The 20,220-nt window shown below is 47.1% G+C and overlaps 22 non-coding genes across 22 annotated transcripts; all 22 read right to left on the minus strand.

The window, feature by feature from the left end:
• Positions 1-1,216: 1,216 nt before the first annotated feature.
• On the minus strand, positions 1,217-1,328 carry TRNAL-CAA (transfer RNA leucine (anticodon CAA)). The gene is made up of 2 exons: positions 1,291-1,328; positions 1,217-1,262 (listed from the first exon to the last, which is right to left on the minus strand). It is a non-coding gene; the product is annotated as a tRNA-Leu (tRNA).
• A 747-nt stretch (positions 1,329-2,075) lies between these two features.
• Positions 2,076-2,147, minus strand: TRNAP-AGG (transfer RNA proline (anticodon AGG)). The gene has a single exon. It is a non-coding gene; the product is annotated as a tRNA-Pro (tRNA).
• A 441-nt stretch (positions 2,148-2,588) lies between these two features.
• Positions 2,589-2,661, minus strand: TRNAV-UAC (transfer RNA valine (anticodon UAC)). The gene has a single exon. It is a non-coding gene; the product is annotated as a tRNA-Val (tRNA).
• A 1,383-nt stretch (positions 2,662-4,044) lies between these two features.
• On the minus strand, positions 4,045-4,156 carry TRNAL-CAA (transfer RNA leucine (anticodon CAA)). Its single transcript has 2 exons — positions 4,119-4,156; positions 4,045-4,090 (listed from the first exon to the last, which is right to left on the minus strand). It is a non-coding gene; the product is annotated as a tRNA-Leu (tRNA).
• A 747-nt stretch (positions 4,157-4,903) lies between these two features.
• Positions 4,904-4,975, minus strand: TRNAP-AGG (transfer RNA proline (anticodon AGG)). The gene has a single exon. It is a non-coding gene; the product is annotated as a tRNA-Pro (tRNA).
• Positions 4,976-5,416: 441 nt separating this feature from the next.
• On the minus strand, positions 5,417-5,489 carry TRNAV-UAC (transfer RNA valine (anticodon UAC)). The gene has a single exon. It is a non-coding gene; the product is annotated as a tRNA-Val (tRNA).
• A 1,393-nt stretch (positions 5,490-6,882) lies between these two features.
• Positions 6,883-6,994, minus strand: TRNAL-CAA (transfer RNA leucine (anticodon CAA)). Its single transcript has 2 exons — positions 6,957-6,994; positions 6,883-6,928 (listed from the first exon to the last, which is right to left on the minus strand). It is a non-coding gene; the product is annotated as a tRNA-Leu (tRNA).
• A 747-nt stretch (positions 6,995-7,741) lies between these two features.
• Positions 7,742-7,813, minus strand: TRNAP-AGG (transfer RNA proline (anticodon AGG)). The gene has a single exon. It is a non-coding gene; the product is annotated as a tRNA-Pro (tRNA).
• A 441-nt stretch (positions 7,814-8,254) lies between these two features.
• Positions 8,255-8,327, minus strand: TRNAV-UAC (transfer RNA valine (anticodon UAC)). The gene has a single exon. It is a non-coding gene; the product is annotated as a tRNA-Val (tRNA).
• Positions 8,328-9,710: 1,383 nt separating this feature from the next.
• Positions 9,711-9,822, minus strand: TRNAL-CAA (transfer RNA leucine (anticodon CAA)). The gene is made up of 2 exons: positions 9,785-9,822; positions 9,711-9,756 (listed from the first exon to the last, which is right to left on the minus strand). It is a non-coding gene; the product is annotated as a tRNA-Leu (tRNA).
• Positions 9,823-10,569: 747 nt separating this feature from the next.
• Positions 10,570-10,641, minus strand: TRNAP-AGG (transfer RNA proline (anticodon AGG)). Its single transcript has one exon. It is a non-coding gene; the product is annotated as a tRNA-Pro (tRNA).
• Positions 10,642-11,082: 441 nt separating this feature from the next.
• TRNAV-UAC (transfer RNA valine (anticodon UAC)) lies at positions 11,083-11,155 on the minus strand. Its single transcript has one exon. It is a non-coding gene; the product is annotated as a tRNA-Val (tRNA).
• A 1,393-nt stretch (positions 11,156-12,548) lies between these two features.
• Positions 12,549-12,660, minus strand: TRNAL-CAA (transfer RNA leucine (anticodon CAA)). Its single transcript has 2 exons — positions 12,623-12,660; positions 12,549-12,594 (listed from the first exon to the last, which is right to left on the minus strand). It is a non-coding gene; the product is annotated as a tRNA-Leu (tRNA).
• Positions 12,661-13,407: 747 nt separating this feature from the next.
• On the minus strand, positions 13,408-13,479 carry TRNAP-AGG (transfer RNA proline (anticodon AGG)). The gene has a single exon. It is a non-coding gene; the product is annotated as a tRNA-Pro (tRNA).
• Positions 13,480-13,920: 441 nt separating this feature from the next.
• TRNAV-UAC (transfer RNA valine (anticodon UAC)) lies at positions 13,921-13,993 on the minus strand. The gene has a single exon. It is a non-coding gene; the product is annotated as a tRNA-Val (tRNA).
• A 1,393-nt stretch (positions 13,994-15,386) lies between these two features.
• TRNAL-CAA (transfer RNA leucine (anticodon CAA)) lies at positions 15,387-15,498 on the minus strand. The gene is made up of 2 exons: positions 15,461-15,498; positions 15,387-15,432 (listed from the first exon to the last, which is right to left on the minus strand). It is a non-coding gene; the product is annotated as a tRNA-Leu (tRNA).
• A 288-nt stretch (positions 15,499-15,786) lies between these two features.
• On the minus strand, positions 15,787-15,857 carry TRNAR-UCU (transfer RNA arginine (anticodon UCU)). The gene has a single exon. It is a non-coding gene; the product is annotated as a tRNA-Arg (tRNA).
• A 386-nt stretch (positions 15,858-16,243) lies between these two features.
• Positions 16,244-16,315, minus strand: TRNAP-AGG (transfer RNA proline (anticodon AGG)). The gene has a single exon. It is a non-coding gene; the product is annotated as a tRNA-Pro (tRNA).
• A 441-nt stretch (positions 16,316-16,756) lies between these two features.
• Positions 16,757-16,829, minus strand: TRNAV-UAC (transfer RNA valine (anticodon UAC)). The gene has a single exon. It is a non-coding gene; the product is annotated as a tRNA-Val (tRNA).
• Positions 16,830-18,222: 1,393 nt separating this feature from the next.
• Positions 18,223-18,334, minus strand: TRNAL-CAA (transfer RNA leucine (anticodon CAA)). The gene is made up of 2 exons: positions 18,297-18,334; positions 18,223-18,268 (listed from the first exon to the last, which is right to left on the minus strand). It is a non-coding gene; the product is annotated as a tRNA-Leu (tRNA).
• A 747-nt stretch (positions 18,335-19,081) lies between these two features.
• On the minus strand, positions 19,082-19,153 carry TRNAP-AGG (transfer RNA proline (anticodon AGG)). Its single transcript has one exon. It is a non-coding gene; the product is annotated as a tRNA-Pro (tRNA).
• Positions 19,154-19,594: 441 nt separating this feature from the next.
• TRNAV-UAC (transfer RNA valine (anticodon UAC)) lies at positions 19,595-19,667 on the minus strand. Its single transcript has one exon. It is a non-coding gene; the product is annotated as a tRNA-Val (tRNA).
• Positions 19,668-20,220: the final 553 nt, after the last annotated feature.

Genomic DNA, 20,220 nt, shown 5'->3' on the forward strand with positions numbered 1-20,220 from the left:
AGAAAAACACTTTGCATTTAATTTTCCTACACTGATGGTCCACCCCAGAAAAGCAGTTGCAAAGAAGTCCGGCACTGAAATTCTATACGCCAAAAGTGGGAAATAGCGTAGAGGGAAAGGAACTTTCTCACCATACACGGCGTCTTATAGCATTGAAAAGAAGAAATGGCCCTATATAATAAGCAGCCTAAAAATAATTCCACAGCATGGGCTCGTCCGGGATTTGAATCCGGGACCTCTCGCACCCGAAGCGAGAATCATACCCCTAGACCAACGAGCCTGATTCCCCAGTTGGCATTTTAAGCAATTTCTGATGCGTCTTTCAGAAACAAAGCAGGGCTATTTGGCTGCTCTCTCTCTATGTGAACCACAAAAAGTCATGTTTTCTCTCAAGGTGTTGTTTTTTTCACTCTTGCAAGGAAGGGATCAGTCGATATCCTAGCTGCCAGAGAGCAGAAAAAAGGCGCTGATGAGAACTGTGGCACTTTCTGGCACTTCTACTCCTCTGCAAGTCCTGGACACTTGCCCCATAGACTTCCACCCCAGATGCAAGGGAGGGCCTGCCAATTCTTGCTCCTAAGACAGAGGCATTTGATTCTTGGATTCAAACACGCTCACTCAGCGCTCGATCAGGCTCGATCAGGCGAGATTTATATGAGTGGCTCGCAGGACTGAAACACTAACCTGGGAGCCCCAGGGTGGCTGAATTCCCAGGATGGCCATTTTTGGGCAAGTCACCTCCTTTCCTCCTGCCTCAATCTAGAATTGGCTGCAAATCACAAGATAGAGTTCAATGTCCGTGTGTACTGCCTACTCCCAGATACCTCTCTGTCTTCCTTATGTAAATTAAAATTCGCAAGGGGGGACCAATGACAATCTGCTCCTCCCACATAACCAGGAAGCCCTGTTGAACATGTCTGCCTGTGTTGTTGCAGGGACAGTGCCTTCTCCGCCCAAAAGGTGGCAGGAGAGCCTCAAAACAAAGATGGGATCAACTGCTTAATGAGAAACCAGCACGGCAGTTTGTGTGATGGAGTGCAAATTTAACGGAAGGTGTGCCTGAGGTGTCCCTTCCAGGAATACATGGAATTGTGATTGAGGGCCCAGCCTGATCGTTGGTGGATTTCTCGTCATATGTTACAGGTCCGTGCAAAGATTGTGGTGTGTGGGGAATGCACTGCAAAAAACAGGACGATTTAAGGGTGTAAAAGAAACCTGTCAGAAGTGGGATTTGAACCCACGCCTCCATGAGGAGACCAGAAGTCTCAGTTGCACTGAAGATCAAGCTCTCTTGAGTCTGGCGCCTTAGACCACTCGGCCATCCTGACAGCCCTGAGTGTGCACAGATCTGACTCTTCTGACTGCACCTGCCAATGTTTGCACTTACAACGTTCACAGCAATGTCACAAGTGTAAAGACCCCACAATACAACATGGCATGACAAAAAAAAAGCTAGGCACAAGAGCGACCACTGATGGATGCGGATTACTTTGTTTCGTCTTGCAAAAGTAAAGGAAGTTTCCCATGGCTCGCTGGGTTCAAGGACCGCCTCTTCTTAAGCTTGCATTGAGATAATAAGGTTTTAGAGGGTGCACATAAAAGCAGCTCATGCACAGTGTTTCTGCCCGGTCTCGAACCGGGGACCTTTCGCGTGTTAGGTGAACGTGATGACCACTACACTACAGAAACTCACTTGCTGTGTCTTACTGTTAGAGCAAGGTTCCTCTCAAGGGTTCTCTCTACTTCTATTCTGCTGTATGAGCAGCCACTCAGAAAGCGAGGAGCAAGTGTGAAAACTGCAGAGATATCAGCCAACATACTTGCAATTAGACGTATTAAAAATTGACTTATGCAGGCATCGACAGACAAATATCTGATGCCTAAATGCCAGCAAGTACAGCTTGGGAAAGCATCACCTGGGACACACACAGACTAAGCATGAAGGCAGAAAAAGCATGGTGATCCATGTTTCTTATGAGGTTCAAAATATTTTGTGCAACAATGCGGCGAGTGTAATGAGAAATAGTCAGGCATTGTGAGTTTTGAGTAGGATTCGTATGTTTACCTCTGAAAAAGGGCTCGTCCGGGATTTGAACCCGGGACCTCTCGCACCCTAAGCGAGAATCATACCCCTAGACCAACGAGCCGAGGCACACAAGAGTCGCCTTTCGCACCGGCTCCGGGGGTTATTGGCAGCGAGTTAGTGAATGCTTCACCCAAAGCAAGCAACTGCACATGCTGCTCTCTTCTGCAATATGGTTGCTGTCTTTTCCATGGCCGTCATCGAACAAGAAATGAAAATGCCTCTATCCTTCAGACATTTTGTTTGTTCTAGGTGTATGCTCTCGGTGAGGTCAATAAAACCATTTCTGCTCTCATGCCTTGCTTTCATGAAGTAGGCCCAACCTTCAGTACACAAGGACGTGCAAACGAATAGCGCAAACTATCGTCACTTCTCTTTTTGAGCTGTCACTGATACCCCTGGAGCACAGTACGTCACGCTGGTGAGGGATAGACAGCTTCCATTATCTCAGCTTTCCTATAAATTGAGAGAGTAAATGCAAACTGTGTGAAAAACAGAAAGCTGCTGTTTCTGCCCGGTCTCGAACCAGGGACCTTTCGCGTGTAAAGCGAACGTGATAACCACTACACTACAGAAACAGACACGCTTGCAGGAATCTTCTTGGCATGTAGTGGGCTGGAATGCACAGACCAAGGGCCAATGTCCATGAAGCTCAAAGTTGGACCCTCCTTACCCGATCTCTTTCTTTGGAAGAAAGGAACGAGGACCCCTTTTATTCCAAAAGGCGATTTTAAAACCATACCTGAAACCACACTAGAAAAACACTTTGCATTTAATTTTCCTACACTGATGGTCCACCCCAGAAAAGCAGTTGCAAAGAAGTCCGGCACTGAAATTCTATACGCCAAAAGTGGGAAATAGCGTAGAGGGAAAGGAACTTTCTCACCATACACGGCGTCTTATAGCATTGAAAAGAAGAAATGGCCCTATATAATAAGCAGCCTAAAAATAATTCCACAGCATGGGCTCGTCCGGGATTTGAATCCGGGACCTCTCGCACCCGAAGCGAGAATCATACCCCTAGACCAACGAGCCTGATTCCCCAGTTGGCATTTTAAGCAATTTCTGATGCGTCTTTCAGAAACAAAGCAGGGCTATTTGGCTGCTCTCTCTCTATGTGAACCACAAAAAGTCATGTTTTCTCTCAAGGTGTTGTTTTTTTCACTCTTGCAAGGAAGGGATCAGTCGATATCCTAGCTGCCAGAGAGCAGAAAAAAGGCGCTGATGAGAACTGTGGCACTTTCTGGCACTTGTACTCCTCTGCAAGTCCTGGACACTTGCCCCATAGACTTCCACCCCAGATGCAAGGGAGGGCCTGCCAATTCTTGCTCCTAAGACAGAGGCATTTGATTCTTGGATTCAAACACGCTCACTCAGCGCTCGATCAGGCGAGATTTATATGAGTGGCTCGCAGGACTGAAACACTAACCTGGGAGCCCCAGGGTGGCTGAATTCCCAGGATGGCCATTTTTGGGCAAGTCACCTCCTTTCCTCCTGCCTCAATCTAGAATTGGCTGCAAATCACAAGATAGAGTTCAATGTCCGTGTGTACTGCCTACTCCCAGATACCTCTCTGTCTTCCTTATGTAAATTAAAATTCGCAAGGGGGGACCAATGACAATCTGCTCCTCCCACATAACCAGGAAGCCCTGTTGAACATGTCTGCCTGTGTTGTTGCAGGGACAGTGCCTTCTCCGCCCAAAAGGTGGCAGGAGAGCCTCACAACAAAGATGGGATCAACTGCTTAATGAGAAACCAGCACGGCAGTTTGTGTGATGGAGTGCAAATTTAACGGAAGGTGTGCCTGAGGTGTCCCTTCCAGGAATACATGGAATTGTGATTGAGGGCCCAGCCTGATCGTTGGTGGATTTCTCGTCATATGTTACAGGTCCGTGCAAAGATTGTGGTGTGTGGGGAATGCACTGCAAAAAACAGGACGATTTAAGGGTGTAAAAGAAACCTGTCAGAAGTGGGATTTGAACCCACGCCTCCATGAGGAGACCAGAAGTCTCAGTTGCACTGAAGATCAAGCTCTCTTGAGTCTGGCGCCTTAGACCACTCGGCCATCCTGACAGCCCTGGGTGTGCACAGATCTGACTCTTCTGACTGCACCTGCCAATGTTTGCACTTACAACGTTCACAGCAATGTCACAAGTGTAAAGACCCCACAATACAACAAGGCATGACAAAAAAAAAGCTAGGCACAAGAGCGACCACTGATGGATGCGGATTACTTTGTTTCGTCTTGCAAAAGTAAAGGAAGTTTCCCATGGCTCGCTGGGTTCAAGGACCGCCTCTTCTTAAGCTTGCATTGAGATAATAAGGTTTTAGAGGGTGCACATAAAAGCAGCTCATGCACAGTGTTTCTGCCCGGTCTCGAACCGGGGACCTTTCGCGTGTTAGGTGAACATGATGACCACTACACTACAGAAACTCACTTGCTGTGTTTTACTGTTAGAGCAAGGTTCCTCTCAAGGGTTCTCTCTACTTCTATTCTGCTGTATCAGCAGCCACTCAGAAAGCGAGGAGCAAGTGTGAAAACTGCAGAGATATCAGCCAACATACTTGCAATTAGACGTATTAAAAATTGACTTATGAAGGCATCGACAGACAAATATCTGATGCCTAAATGCCAGCAAGTACAGCTTGGGAAAGCATCACCTGGGACACACACAGACTAAGCATGAAGGCAGAAAAAGCATGGTGATCCATGTTTCTTATGAGGTTCAAAATATTTTGTGCAACAATGCGGCGAGTGTAATGAGAAATAGTCAGGCATTGTGAGTTTTGAGTAGGATTCGAATGTTTACCTCTGAAAAAGGGCTCGTCCGGGATTTGAACCCGGGACCTCTCGCACCCTAAGCGAGAATCATACCCCTAGACCAACGAGCCGAGGCACACAAGAGATGCCTTTCGCACCGGCTCCGGGGGTTATTGGCAGCGAGTTAGTGAATGCTTCACCCAAAGCAAGCAACTGCACATGCTGCTCTCTTCTGCAATATGGTTGCTGTCTTTTCCATGGCCGTCATCGAACAAGAAATTAAAATGCCTCTATCCTTCAGACATTTTGTTTGTTCTAGGTGTATGCTCTCGGTGAGGTCAATAAAACCATTTCTGCTCTCATCCCTTGCTTTCATGAAGTAGGCCCAACCTTCAGTACACAAGGACGTGCAAACGAATAGCGCAAACTATCGTCACTTCTCTTTTTGAGCTGTCACTGATACCCCTGGAGCACAGTACGTCACGCTGGTGAGGGATAGACAGCTTCCATTATCTCAGCTTTCCTATAAATTGAGAGAGTAAATGCAAACTGTGTGAAAAACAGAAAGCTGCTGTTTCTGCCCGGTCTCGAACCAGGGACCTTTCGCGTGTAAAGCGAACGTGATAACCACTACACTACAGAAACAGACATGCTTGCAGGAATCTTCTTGGCATGTAGTGGGCTGGAATGCACAGACCAAGGGCCAATGTCCATGAAGCTCAAAGTTGGACCCTCCTTACCCGATCTCTTTCTTTGGAAGAAAGGAACGAGGACCCCTTTTATTCCAAAAGGCGATTTTAAAACCATACCTGAAACCACACTAGAAAAACACTTTGCATTTAATTTTCCTACACTGATGGTCCACCCCAGAAAAGCAGTTGCAAAGAAGTCCGGCACTGAAATTCTATACGCCAAAAGTGGGAAATAGCGTAGAGGGAAAGGAACTTTCTCACCATACACGGCGTCTTATAGCATTGAAAAGAAGAAATGGCCCTATATAATAAGCAGCCTAAAAATAATTCCACAGCATGGGCTCGTCCGGGATTTGAATCCGGGACCTCTCGCACCCGAAGCGAGAATCATACCCCTAGACCAACGAGCCTGATTCCCCAGTTGGCATTTTAAGCAATTTCTGATGCGTCTTTCAGAAACAAAGCAGGGCTATTTGGCTGCTCTCTCTCTATGTGAACCACAAAAAGTCATGTTTTCTCTCAAGGTGTTGTTTTTTTCACTCTTGCAAGGAAGGGATCAGTCGATATCCTAGCTGCCAGAGAGCAGAAAAAAGGCGCTGATGAGAACTGTGGCACTTTCTGGCACTTCTACTCCTCTGCAAGTCCTGGACACTTGCCCCATAGACTTCCACCCCAGATGCAAGGGAGGGCCTGCCAATTCTTGCTCCTAAGACAGAGGCATTTGATTCTTGGATTCAAACACGCTCACTCAGCGCTCGATCAGGCTCGATCAGGCGAGATTTATATGAGTGGCTCGCAGGACTGAAACACTAACCTGGGAGCCCCAGGGTGGCTGAATTCCCAGGATGGCCATTTTTGGGCAAGTCACCTCCTTTCCTCCTGCCTCAATCTAGAATTGGCTGCAAATCACAAGATAGAGTTCAATGTCCGTGTGTACTGCCTACTCCCAGATACCTCTCTGTCTTCCTTATGTAAATTAAAATTCGCAAGGGGGGACCAATGACAATCTGCTCCTCCCACATAACCAGGAAGCCCTGTTGAACATGTCTGCCTGTGTTGTTGCAGGGACAGTGCCTTCTCCGCCCAAAAGGTGGCAGGAGAGCCTCAAAACAAAGATGGGATCAACTGCTTAATGAGAAACCAGCACGGCAGTTTGTGTGATGGAGTGCAAATTTAACGGAAGGTGTGCCTGAGGTGTCCCTTCCAGGAATACATGGAATTGTGATTGAGGGCCCAGCCTGATCGTTGGTGGATTTCTCGTCATATGTTACAGGTCCGTGCAAAGATTGTGGTGTGTGGGGAATGCACTGCAAAAAACAGGACGATTTAAGGGTGTAAAAGAAACCTGTCAGAAGTGGGATTTGAACCCACGCCTCCATGAGGAGACCAGAAGTCTCAGTTGCACTGAAGATCAAGCTCTCTTGAGTCTGGCGCCTTAGACCACTCGGCCATCCTGACAGCCCTGGGTGTGCACAGATCTGACTCTTCTGACTGCACCTGCCAATGTTTGCACTTACAACGTTCACAGCAATGTCACAAGTGTAAAGACCCCACAATACAACATGGCATGACAAAAAAAAAGCTAGGCACAAGAGCGACCACTGATGGATGCGGATTACTTTGTTTCGTCTTGCAAAAGTAAAGGAAGTTTCCCATGGCTCGCTGGGTTCAAGGACCGCCTCTTCTTAAGCTTGCATTGAGATAATAAGGTTTTAGAGGGTGCACATAAAAGCAGCTCATGCACAGTGTTTCTGCCCGGTCTCGAACCGGGGACCTTTCGCGTGTTAGGTGAACGTGATGACCACTACACTACAGAAACTCACTTGCTGTGTCTTACTGTTAGAGCAAGGTTCCTCTCAAGGGTTCTCTCTACTTCTATTCTGCTGTATGAGCAGCCACTCAGAAAGCGAGGAGCAAGTGTGAAAACTGCAGAGATATCAGCCAACATACTTGCAATTAGACGTATTAAAAATTGACTTATGCAGGCATCGACAGACAAATATCTGATGCCTAAATGCCAGCAAGTACAGCTTGGGAAAGCATCACCTGGGACACACACAGACTAAGCATGAAGGCAGAAAAAGCATGGTGATCCATGTTTCTTATGAGGTTCAAAATATTTTGTGCAACAATGCGGCGAGTGTAATGAGAAATAGTCAGGCATTGTGAGTTTTGAGTAGGATTCGTATGTTTACCTCTGAAAAAGGGCTCGTCCGGGATTTGAACCCGGGACCTCTCGCACCCTAAGCGAGAATCATACCCCTAGACCAACGAGCCGAGGCACACAAGAGTCGCCTTTCGCACCGGCTCCGGGGGTTATTGGCAGCGAGTTAGTGAATGCTTCACCCAAAGCAAGCAACTGCACATGCTGCTCTCTTCTGCAATATGGTTGCTGTCTTTTCCATGGCCGTCATCGAACAAGAAATGAAAATGCCTCTATCCTTCAGACATTTTGTTTGTTCTAGGTGTATGCTCTCGGTGAGGTCAATAAAACCATTTCTGCTCTCATGCCTTGCTTTCATGAAGTAGGCCCAACCTTCAGTACACAAGGACGTGCAAACGAATAGCGCAAACTATCGTCACTTCTCTTTTTGAGCTGTCACTGATACCCCTGGAGCACAGTACGTCACGCTGGTGAGGGATAGACAGCTTCCATTATCTCAGCTTTCCTATAAATTGAGAGAGTAAATGCAAACTGTGTGAAAAACAGAAAGCTGCTGTTTCTGCCCGGTCTCGAACCAGGGACCTTTCGCGTGTAAAGCGAACGTGATAACCACTACACTACAGAAACAGACACGCTTGCAGGAATCTTCTTGGCATGTAGTGGGCTGGAATGCACAGACCAAGGGCCAATGTCCATGAAGCTCAAAGTTGGACCCTCCTTACCCGATCTCTTTCTTTGGAAGAAAGGAACGAGGACCCCTTTTATTCCAAAAGGCGATTTTAAAACCATACCTGAAACCACACTAGAAAAACACTTTGCATTTAATTTTCCTACACTGATGGTCCACCCCAGAAAAGCAGTTGCAAAGAAGTCCGGCACTGAAATTCTATACGCCAAAAGTGGGAAATAGCGTAGAGGGAAAGGAACTTTCTCACCATACACGGCGTCTTATAGCATTGAAAAGAAGAAATGGCCCTATATAATAAGCAGCCTAAAAATAATTCCACAGCATGGGCTCGTCCGGGATTTGAATCCGGGACCTCTCGCACCCGAAGCGAGAATCATACCCCTAGACCAACGAGCCTGATTCCCCAGTTGGCATTTTAAGCAATTTCTGATGCGTCTTTCAGAAACAAAGCAGGGCTATTTGGCTGCTCTCTCTCTATGTGAACCACAAAAAGTCATGTTTTCTCTCAAGGTGTTGTTTTTTTCACTCTTGCAAGGAAGGGATCAGTCGATATCCTAGCTGCCAGAGAGCAGAAAAAAGGCGCTGATGAGAACTGTGGCACTTTCTGGCACTTGTACTCCTCTGCAAGTCCTGGACACTTGCCCCATAGACTTCCACCCCAGATGCAAGGGAGGGCCTGCCAATTCTTGCTCCTAAGACAGAGGCATTTGATTCTTGGATTCAAACACGCTCACTCAGCGCTCGATCAGGCGAGATTTATATGAGTGGCTCGCAGGACTGAAACACTAACCTGGGAGCCCCAGGGTGGCTGAATTCCCAGGATGGCCATTTTTGGGCAAGTCACCTCCTTTCCTCCTGCCTCAATCTAGAATTGGCTGCAAATCACAAGATAGAGTTCAATGTCCGTGTGTACTGCCTACTCCCAGATACCTCTCTGTCTTCCTTATGTAAATTAAAATTCGCAAGGGGGGACCAATGACAATCTGCTCCTCCCACATAACCAGGAAGCCCTGTTGAACATGTCTGCCTGTGTTGTTGCAGGGACAGTGCCTTCTCCGCCCAAAAGGTGGCAGGAGAGCCTCACAACAAAGATGGGATCAACTGCTTAATGAGAAACCAGCACGGCAGTTTGTGTGATGGAGTGCAAATTTAACGGAAGGTGTGCCTGAGGTGTCCCTTCCAGGAATACATGGAATTGTGATTGAGGGCCCAGCCTGATCGTTGGTGGATTTCTCGTCATATGTTACAGGTCCGTGCAAAGATTGTGGTGTGTGGGGAATGCACTGCAAAAAACAGGACGATTTAAGGGTGTAAAAGAAACCTGTCAGAAGTGGGATTTGAACCCACGCCTCCATGAGGAGACCAGAAGTCTCAGTTGCACTGAAGATCAAGCTCTCTTGAGTCTGGCGCCTTAGACCACTCGGCCATCCTGACAGCCCTGGGTGTGCACAGATCTGACTCTTCTGACTGCACCTGCCAATGTTTGCACTTACAACGTTCACAGCAATGTCACAAGTGTAAAGACCCCACAATACAACAAGGCATGACAAAAAAAAAGCTAGGCACAAGAGCGACCACTGATGGATGCGGATTACTTTGTTTCGTCTTGCAAAAGTAAAGGAAGTTTCCCATGGCTCGCTGGGTTCAAGGACCGCCTCTTCTTAAGCTTGCATTGAGATAATAAGGTTTTAGAGGGTGCACATAAAAGCAGCTCATGCACAGTGTTTCTGCCCGGTCTCGAACCGGGGACCTTTCGCGTGTTAGGTGAACATGATGACCACTACACTACAGAAACTCACTTGCTGTGTTTTACTGTTAGAGCAAGGTTCCTCTCAAGGGTTCTCTCTACTTCTATTCTGCTGTATCAGCAGCCACTCAGAAAGCGAGGAGCAAGTGTGAAAACTGCAGAGATATCAGCCAACATACTTGCAATTAGACGTATTAAAAATTGACTTATGAAGGCATCGACAGACAAATATCTGATGCCTAAATGCCAGCAAGTACAGCTTGGGAAAGCATCACCTGGGACACACACAGACTAAGCATGAAGGCAGAAAAAGCATGGTGATCCATGTTTCTTATGAGGTTCAAAATATTTTGTGCAACAATGCGGCGAGTGTAATGAGAAATAGTCAGGCATTGTGAGTTTTGAGTAGGATTCGAATGTTTACCTCTGAAAAAGGGCTCGTCCGGGATTTGAACCCGGGACCTCTCGCACCCTAAGCGAGAATCATACCCCTAGACCAACGAGCCGAGGCACACAAGAGATGCCTTTCGCACCGGCTCCGGGGGTTATTGGCAGCGAGTTAGTGAATGCTTCACCCAAAGCAAGCAACTGCACATGCTGCTCTCTTCTGCAATATGGTTGCTGTCTTTTCCATGGCCGTCATCGAACAAGAAATTAAAATGCCTCTATCCTTCAGACATTTTGTTTGTTCTAGGTGTATGCTCTCGGTGAGGTCAATAAAACCATTTCTGCTCTCATCCCTTGCTTTCATGAAGTAGGCCCAACCTTCAGTACACAAGGACGTGCAAACGAATAGCGCAAACTATCGTCACTTCTCTTTTTGAGCTGTCACTGATACCCCTGGAGCACAGTACGTCACGCTGGTGAGGGATAGACAGCTTCCATTATCTCAGCTTTCCTATAAATTGAGAGAGTAAATGCAAACTGTGTGAAAAACAGAAAGCTGCTGTTTCTGCCCGGTCTCGAACCAGGGACCTTTCGCGTGTAAAGCGAACGTGATAACCACTACACTACAGAAACAGACATGCTTGCAGGAATCTTCTTGGCATGTAGTGGGCTGGAATGCACAGACCAAGGGCCAATGTCCATGAAGCTCAAAGTTGGACCCTCCTTACCCGATCTCTTTCTTTGGAAGAAAGGAACGAGGACCCCTTTTATTCCAAAAGGCGATTTTAAAACCATACCTGAAACCACACTAGAAAAACACTTTGCATTTAATTTTCCTACACTGATGGTCCACCCCAGAAAAGCAGTTGCAAAGAAGTCCGGCACTGAAATTCTATACGCCAAAAGTGGGAAATAGCGTAGAGGGAAAGGAACTTTCTCACCATACACGGCGTCTTATAGCATTGAAAAGAAGAAATGGCCCTATATAATAAGCAGCCTAAAAATAATTCCACAGCATGGGCTCGTCCGGGATTTGAATCCGGGACCTCTCGCACCCGAAGCGAGAATCATACCCCTAGACCAACGAGCCTGATTCCCCAGTTGGCATTTTAAGCAATTTCTGATGCGTCTTTCAGAAACAAAGCAGGGCTATTTGGCTGCTCTCTCTCTATGTGAACCACAAAAAGTCATGTTTTCTCTCAAGGTGTTGTTTTTTTCACTCTTGCAAGGAAGGGATCAGTCGATATCCTAGCTGCCAGAGAGCAGAAAAAAGGCGCTGATGAGAACTGTGGCACTTTCTGGCACTTGTACTCCTCTGCAAGTCCTGGACACTTGCCCCATAGACTTCCACCCCAGATGCAAGGGAGGGCCTGCCAATTCTTGCTCCTAAGACAGAGGCATTTGATTCTTGGATTCAAACACGCTCACTCAGCGCTCGATCAGGCTCGATCAGGCGAGATTTATATGAGTGGCTCGCAGGACTGAAACACTAACCTGGGAGCCCCAGGGTGGCTGAATTCCCAGGATGGCCATTTTTGGGCAAGTCACCTCCTTTCCTCCTGCCTCAATCTAGAATTGGCTGCAAATCACAAGATAGAGTTCAATGTCCGTGTGTACTGCCTACTCCCAGATACCTCTCTGTCTTCCTTATGTAAATTAAAATTCGCAAGGGGGGACCAATGACAATCTGCTCCTCCCACATAACCAGGAAGCCCTGTTGAACATGTCTGCCTGTGTTGTTGCAGGGACAGTGCCTTCTCCGCCCAAAAGGTGGCAGGAGAGCCTCAAAACAAAGATGGGATCAACTGCTTAATGAGAAACCAGCACGGCAGTTTGTGTGATGGAGTGCAAATTTAACGGAAGGTGTGCCTGAGGTGTCCCTTCCAGGAATACATGGAATTGTGATTGAGGGCCCAGCCTGATCGTTGGTGGATTTCTCGTCATATGTTACAGGTCCGTGCAAAGATTGTGGTGTGTGGGGAATGCACTGCAAAAAACAGGACGATTTAAGGGTGTAAAAGAAACCTGTCAGAAGTGGGATTTGAACCCACGCCTCCATGAGGAGACCAGAAGTCTCAGTTGCACTGAAGATCAAGCTCTCTTGAGTCTGGCGCCTTAGACCACTCGGCCATCCTGACAGCCCTGGGTGTGCACAGATCTGACTCTTCTGACTGCACCTGCCAATGTTTGCACTTACAACGTTCACAGCAATGTCACAAGTGTAAAGACCCCACAATACAACATGGCATGACAAAAAAAAAGCTAGGCACAAGAGCGACCACTGATGGATGCGGATTACTTTGTTTCGTCTTGCAAAAGTAAAGGAAGTTTCCCATGGCTCGCTGGGTTCAAGGACCGCCTCTTCTTAAGCTTGCATTGAGATAATAAGGTTTTAGAGGGTGCACATAAAAGCAGCTCATGCACAGTGTTTCTGCCCGGTCTCGAACCGGGGACCTTTCGCGTGTTAGATGAACGTGATGACGACTACACTACAGAAACTCACTTGCTGTGTCTTACTGTTAGAGCAAGGTTCCTCTCAAGGGTTCTCTCTACTTCTATTCTGCTGTATAAGCAGCCACTCAGAAAGCGAGGAGCAAGTGTGAAAACTGCAGAGATATCAGCCAACATACTTGCAATTAGACGTATTAAAAATTGACGTATGCAGGCCTCGACAGACAAATATCTGATGCCTAAATGCCAGCAAGTACAGCTTGGGAAAGCATCACCTGGGACACACACAGACTAAGCATGAAGGCAGAAAAAGCATGGTGATCCATGTTTCTTATGAGGTTCAAAATATTTTGTGCAACAATGCGGCGAGTGTAATGAGAAATAGTCAGGCATTGTGAGTTTTGAGTAGGATTCGTATGTTTACCTCTGAAAAAGGGCTCGTCCGGGATTTGAACCCGGGACCTCTCGCACCCTAAGCGAGAATCATACCCCTAGACCAACGAGCCGAGGCACACAAGAGTCGCCTTTCGCACCGGCTCCGGGGGTTATTGGCAGCGAGTTAGTGAATGCTTCACCCAAAGCAAGCAACTGCACATGCTGCTCTCTTCTGCAATATGGTTGCTGTCTTTTCCATGGCCGTCATCGAACAAGAAATGAAAATGCCTCTATCCTTCAGACATTTTGTTTGTTCTAGGTGTATGCTCTCGGTGAGGTCAATAAAACCATTTCTGCTCTCATGCCTTGCTTTGATGAAGTAGGCCCAACCTTCAGTACACAAGGACGTGCAAACGAATAGCGCAAACTATCGTCACTTCTCTTTTTGAGCTGTCACTGATACCCCTGGAGCACAGTACGTCACGCTGGTGAGGGATAGACAGCTTCCATTATCTCAGATTTCCTATAAATTGAGAGAGTAAATGCAAACTGTGTGAAAAACAGAAAGCTGCTGTTTCTGCCCGGTCTCGAACCAGGGACCTTTCGCGTGTAAAGCGAACGTGATAACCACTACACTACAGAAACAGACATGCGTGCAGGAATCTTCTTGGCATGTAGTGGGCTGGAATGCACAGACCAAGGGCCAATGTCCATGAAGCTCAAAGTTGGACCCTCCTTACCCGATCTCTTTCTTTGAAAGAAAGGAACGAGGACCCCTTTTATTCCAAAAGGCGATTTTAAAACCATACCTGAAACCACACTAGAAAAACACTTTGCATTTAATTTTCCTACACTGATGGTCCACCCCAGAAAAGCAGTTGCAAAGAAGTCCGGCACTGAAATTCTATACGCCAAAAGTGGGAAATAGCGTAGAGGGAAAGGAACTTTCTCACCATACACGGCGTCTTATAGCATTGAAAAGAAGAAATGGCCCTATATAATAAGCAGCCTAAAAATAATTCCACAGCATGGGCTCGTCCGGGATTTGAATCCGGGACCTCTCGCACCCGAAGCGAGAATCATACCCCTAGACCAACGAGCCTGATTCCCCAGTTGGCATTTTAAGCAATTTCTGATGCGTCTTTCAGAAACAAAGCAGGGCTATTTGGCTGCTCTCTCTCTATGTGAACCACAAAAAGTCATGTTTTCTCTCAAGGTGTTGTTTTTTTCACTCTTGCAAGGAAGGGATCAGTCGATATCCTAGCTGCCAGAGAGCAGAAAAAAGGCGCTGATGAGAACTGTGGCACTTTCTGGCACTTGTACTCCTCTGCAAGTCCTGGACACTTGCCCCATAGACTTCCACCCCAGATGCAAGGGAGGGCCTGCCAATTCTTGCTCCTAAGACAGAGGCATTTGATTCTTGGATTCAAACACGCTCACTCAGCGCTCGATCAGGCTCGATCAGGCGAGATTTATATGAGTGGCTCGCAGGACTGAAACACTAACCTGGGAGCCCCAGGGTGGCTGAATTCCCAGGATGGCCATTTTTGGGCAAGTCACCTCCTTTCCTCCTGCCTCAATCTAGAATTGGCTGCAAATCACAAGATAGAGTTCAATGTCCGTGTGTACTGCCTACTCCCAGATACCTCTCTGTCTTCCTTATGTAAATTAAAATTCGCAAGGGGGGACCAATGACAATCTGCTCCTCCCACATAACCAGGAAGCCCTGTTGAACATGTCTGCCTGTGTTGTTGCAGGGACAGTGCCTTCTCCGCCCAAAAGGTGGCAGGAGAGCCTCAAAACAAAGATGGGATCAACTGCTTAATGAGAAACCAGCACGGCAGTTTGTGTGATGGAGTGCAAATTTAACGGAAGGTGTGCCTGAGGTGTCCCTTCCAGGAATACATGGAATTGTGATTGAGGGCCCAGCCTGATCGTTGGTGGATTTCTCGTCATATGTTACAGGTCCGTGCAAAGATTGTGGTGTGTGGGGAATGCACTGCAAAAAACAGGACGATTTAAGGGTGTAAAAGAAACCTGTCAGAAGTGGGATTTGAACCCACGCCTCCATGAGGAGACCAGAAGTCTCAGTTGCACTGAAGATCAAGCTCTCTTGAGTCTGGCGCCTTAGACCACTCGGCCATCCTGACAGCCCTGGGTGTGCACAGATCTGACTCTTCTGACTGCACCTGCCAATGTTTGCACTTACAACGTTCACAGCAATGTCACAAGTGTAAAGACCCCACAATACAACAAGGCATGACAAAAAAAAAGCTAGGCACAAGAGCGACCACTGATGGATGCGGATTACTTTGTTTCGTCTTGCAAAAGTAAAGGAAGTTTCCCATGGCTCGCTGGGTTCAAGGACCGCCTCTTCTTAAGCTTGCATTGAGATAATAAGGTTTTAGAGGGTGCACATAAAAGCAGCTCATGCACAGTGTTTCTGCCCGGTCTCGAACCGGGGACCTTTCGCGAGAGGTGAACATGATGACCACTACACTACAGAAACTCACTTGCTGTGTTTTACTGTTAGAGCAAGGTTCCTCTCAAGGGTTCTCTCTACTTCTATTCTGCTGTATCAGCAGCCACTCAGAAAGCGAGGAGCAAGTGTGAAAACTGCAGAGATATCAGCCAACATACTTGCAATTAGACGTATTAAAAATTGACTTATGCAGGCATCGACAGACAAATATCTGATGCCTAAATGCCAGCAAGTACAGCTTGGGAAAGCATCACCTGGGACACACACAGACTAAGCATGAAGGCAGAAAAAGCATGGTGATCCATGTTTCTTATGAGGTTCAAAATATTTTGTGCAACAATGCGGCGAGTGTAATGAGAAATAGTCAGGCATTGTGAGTTTTGAGTAGGATTCGAATGTTTACCTCTGAAAAAGGGCTCGTCCGGGATTTGAACCCGGGACCTCTCGCACCCTAAGCGAGAATCATACCCCTAGACCAACGAGCCGAGGCACACAAGAGATGCCTTTCGCACCGGCTCCGGGGGTTATTGGCAGCGAGTTAGTGAATGCTTCACCCAAAGCAAGCAACTGCACATGCTGCTCTCTTCTGCAATATGGTTGCTGTCTTTTCCATGGCCGTCATCGAACAAGAAATTAAAATGCCTCTATCCTTCAGACATTTTGTTTGTTCTAGGTGTATGCTCTCGGTGAGGTCAATAAAACCATTTCTGCTCTCATCCCTTGCTTTCATGAAGTAGGCCCAACCTTCAGTACACAAGGACGTGCAAACGAATAGCGCAAACTATCGTCACTTCTCTTTTTGAGCTGTCACTGATACCCCTGGAGCACAGTACGTCACGCTGGTGAGGGATAGACAGCTTCCATTATCTCAGCTTTCCTATAAATTGAGAGAGTAAATGCAAACTGTGTGAAAAACAGAAAGCTGCTGTTTCTGCCCGGTCTCGAACCAGGGACCTTTCGCGTGTAAAGCGAACGTGATAACCACTACACTACAGAAACAGACATGCTTGCAGGAATCTTCTTGGCATGTAGTGGGCTGGAATGCACAGACCAAGGGCCAATGTCCATGAAGCTCAAAGTTGGACCCTCCTTACCCGATCTCTTTCTTTGGAAGAAAGGAACGAGGACCCCTTTTATTCCAAAAGGCGATTTTAAAACCATACCTGAAACCACACTAGAAAAACACTTTGCATTTAATTTTCCTACACTGATGGTCCACCCCAGAAAAGCAGTTGCAAAGAAGTCCGGCACTGAAATTCTATACGCCAAAAGTGGGAAATAGCGTAGAGGGAAAGGAACTTTCTCACCATACACGGCGTCTTATAGCATTGAAAAGAAGAAATGGCCCTATATAATAAGCAGCCTAAAAATAATTCCACAGCATGGGCTCGTCCGGGATTTGAATCCGGGACCTCTCGCACCCGAAGCGAGAATCATACCCCTAGACCAACGAGCCTGATTCCCCAGTTGGCATTTTAAGCAATTTCTGATGCGTCTTTCAGAAACAAAGCAGGGCTATTTGGCTGCTCTCTCTCTATGTGAACCACAAAAAGTCATGTTTTCTCTCAAGGTGTTGTTTTTTTCACTCTTGCAAGGAAGGGATCAGTCGATATCCTAGCTGCCAGAGAGCAGAAAAAAGGCGCTGATGAGAACTGTGGCACTTTCTGGCACTTCTACTCCTCTGCAAGTCCTGGACACTTGCCCCATAGACTTCCACCCCAGATGCAAGGGAGGGCCTGCCAATTCTTGCTCCTAAGACAGAGGCATTTGATTCTTGGATTCAAACACGCTCACTCAGCGCTCGATCAGGCTCGATCAGGCGAGATTTATATGAGTGGCTCGCAGGACTGAAACACTAACCTGGGAGCCCCAGGGTGGCTGAATTCCCAGGATGGCCATTTTTGGGCAAGTCACCTCCTTTCCTCCTGCCTCAATCTAGAATTGGCTGCAAATCACAAGATAGAGTTCAATGTCCGTGTGTACTGCCTACTCCCAGATACCTCTCTGTCTTCCTTATGTAAATTAAAATTCGCAAGGGGGGACCAATGACAATCTGCTCCTCCCACATAACCAGGAAGCCCTGTTGAACATGTCTGCCTGTGTTGTTGCAGGGACAGTGCCTTCTCCGCCCAAAAGGTGGCAGGAGAGCCTCAAAACAAAGATGGGATCAACTGCTTAATGAGAAACCAGCACGGCAGTTTGTGTGATGGAGTGCAAATTTAACGGAAGGTGTGCCTGAGGTGTCCCTTCCAGGAATACATGGAATTGTGATTGAGGGCCCAGCCTGATCGTTGGTGGATTTCTCGTCATATGTTACAGGTCCGTGCAAAGATTGTGGTGTGTGGGGAATGCACTGCAAAAAACAGGACGATTTAAGGGTGTAAAAGAAACCTGTCAGAAGTGGGATTTGAACCCACGCCTCCATGAGGAGACCAGAAGTCTCAGTTGCACTGAAGATCAAGCTCTCTTGAGTCTGGCGCCTTAGACCACTCGGCCATCCTGACAGCCCTGGGTGTGCACAGATCTGACTCTTCTGACTGCACCTGCCAATGTTTGCACTTACAACGTTCACAGCAATGTCACAAGTGTAAAGACCCCACAATACAACATGGCATGACAAAAAAAAAGCTAGGCACAAGAGCGACCACTGATGGATGCGGATTACTTTGTTTCGTCTTGCAAAAGTAAAGGAAGTTTCCCATGGCTCGCTGGGTTCAAGGACCGCCTCTTCTTAAGCTTGCATTGAGATAATAAGGTTTTAGAGGGTGCACATAAAAGCAGCTCATGCACAGTGTTTCTGCCCGGTCTCGAACCGGGGACCTTTCGCGTGTTAGGTGAACGTGATGACCACTACACTACAGAAACTCACTTGCTGTGTCTTACTGTTAGAGCAAGGTTCCTCTCAAGGGTTCTCTCTACTTCTATTCTGCTGTATGAGCAGCCACTCAGAAAGCGAGGAGCAAGTGTGAAAACTGCAGAGATATCAGCCAACATACTTGCAATTAGACGTATTAAAAATTGACTTATGCAGGCATCGACAGACAAATATCTGATGCCTAAATGCCAGCAAGTACAGCTTGGGAAAGCATCACCTGGGACACACACAGACTAAGCATGAAGGCAGAAAAAGCATGGTGATCCATGTTTCTTATGAGGTTCAAAATATTTTGTGCAACAATGCGGCGAGTGTAATGAGAAATAGTCAGGCATTGTGAGTTTTGAGTAGGATTCGTATGTTTACCTCTGAAAAAGGGCTCGTCCGGGATTTGAACCCGGGACCTCTCGCACCCTAAGCGAGAATCATACCCCTAGACCAACGAGCCGAGGCACACAAGAGTCGCCTTTCGCACCGGCTCCGGGGGTTATTGGCAGCGAGTTAGTGAATGCTTCACCCAAAGCAAGCAACTGCACATGCTGCTCTCTTCTGCAATATGGTTGCTGTCTTTTCCATGGCCGTCATCGAACAAGAAATGAAAATGCCTCTATCCTTCAGACATTTTGTTTGTTCTAGGTGTATGCTCTCGGTGAGGTCAATAAAACCATTTCTGCTCTCATGCCTTGCTTTCATGAAGTAGGCCCAACCTTCAGTACACAAGGACGTGCAAACGAATAGCGCAAACTATCGTCACTTCTCTTTTTGAGCTGTCACTGATACCCCTGGAGCACAGTACGTCACGCTGGTGAGGGATAGACAGCTTCCATTATCTCAGCTTTCCTATAAATTGAGAGAGTAAATGCAAACTGTGTGAAAAACAGAAAGCTGCTGTTTCTGCCCGGTCTCGAACCAGGGACCTTTCGCGTGTAAAGCGAACGTGATAACCACTACACTACAGAAACAGACACGCTTGCAGGAATCTTCTTGGCATGTAGTGGGCTGGAATGCACAGACCAAGGGCCAATGTCCATGAAGCTCAAAGTTGGACCCTCCTTACCCGATCTCTTTCTTTGGAAGAAAGGAACGAGGACCCCTTTTATTCCAAAAGGCGATTTTAAAACCATACCTGAAACCACACTAGAAAAACACTTTGCATTTAATTTTCCTACACTGATGGTCCACCCCAGAAAAGCAGTTGCAAAGAAGTCCGGCACTGAAATTCTATACGCCAAAAGTGGGAAATAGCGTAGAGGGAAAGGAACTTTCTCACCATACACGGCGTCTTATAGCATTGAAAAGAAGAAATGGCCCTATATAATAAGCAGCCTAAAAATAATTCCACAGCATGGGCTCGTCCGGGATTTGAATCCGGGACCTCTCGCACCCGAAGCGAGAATCATACCCCTAGACCAACGAGCCTGATTCCCCAGTTGGCATTTTAAGCAATTTCTGATGCGTCTTTCAGAAACAAAGCAGGGCTATTTGGCTGCTCTCTCTCTATGTGAACCACAAAAA

This window comes from Triturus cristatus, chromosome 10 (genome assembly GCF_964204655.1).
Source record: "Triturus cristatus chromosome 10, aTriCri1.1, whole genome shotgun sequence".
NCBI classification, from domain to species: domain Eukaryota; kingdom Metazoa; phylum Chordata; class Amphibia; order Caudata; family Salamandridae; genus Triturus; species Triturus cristatus.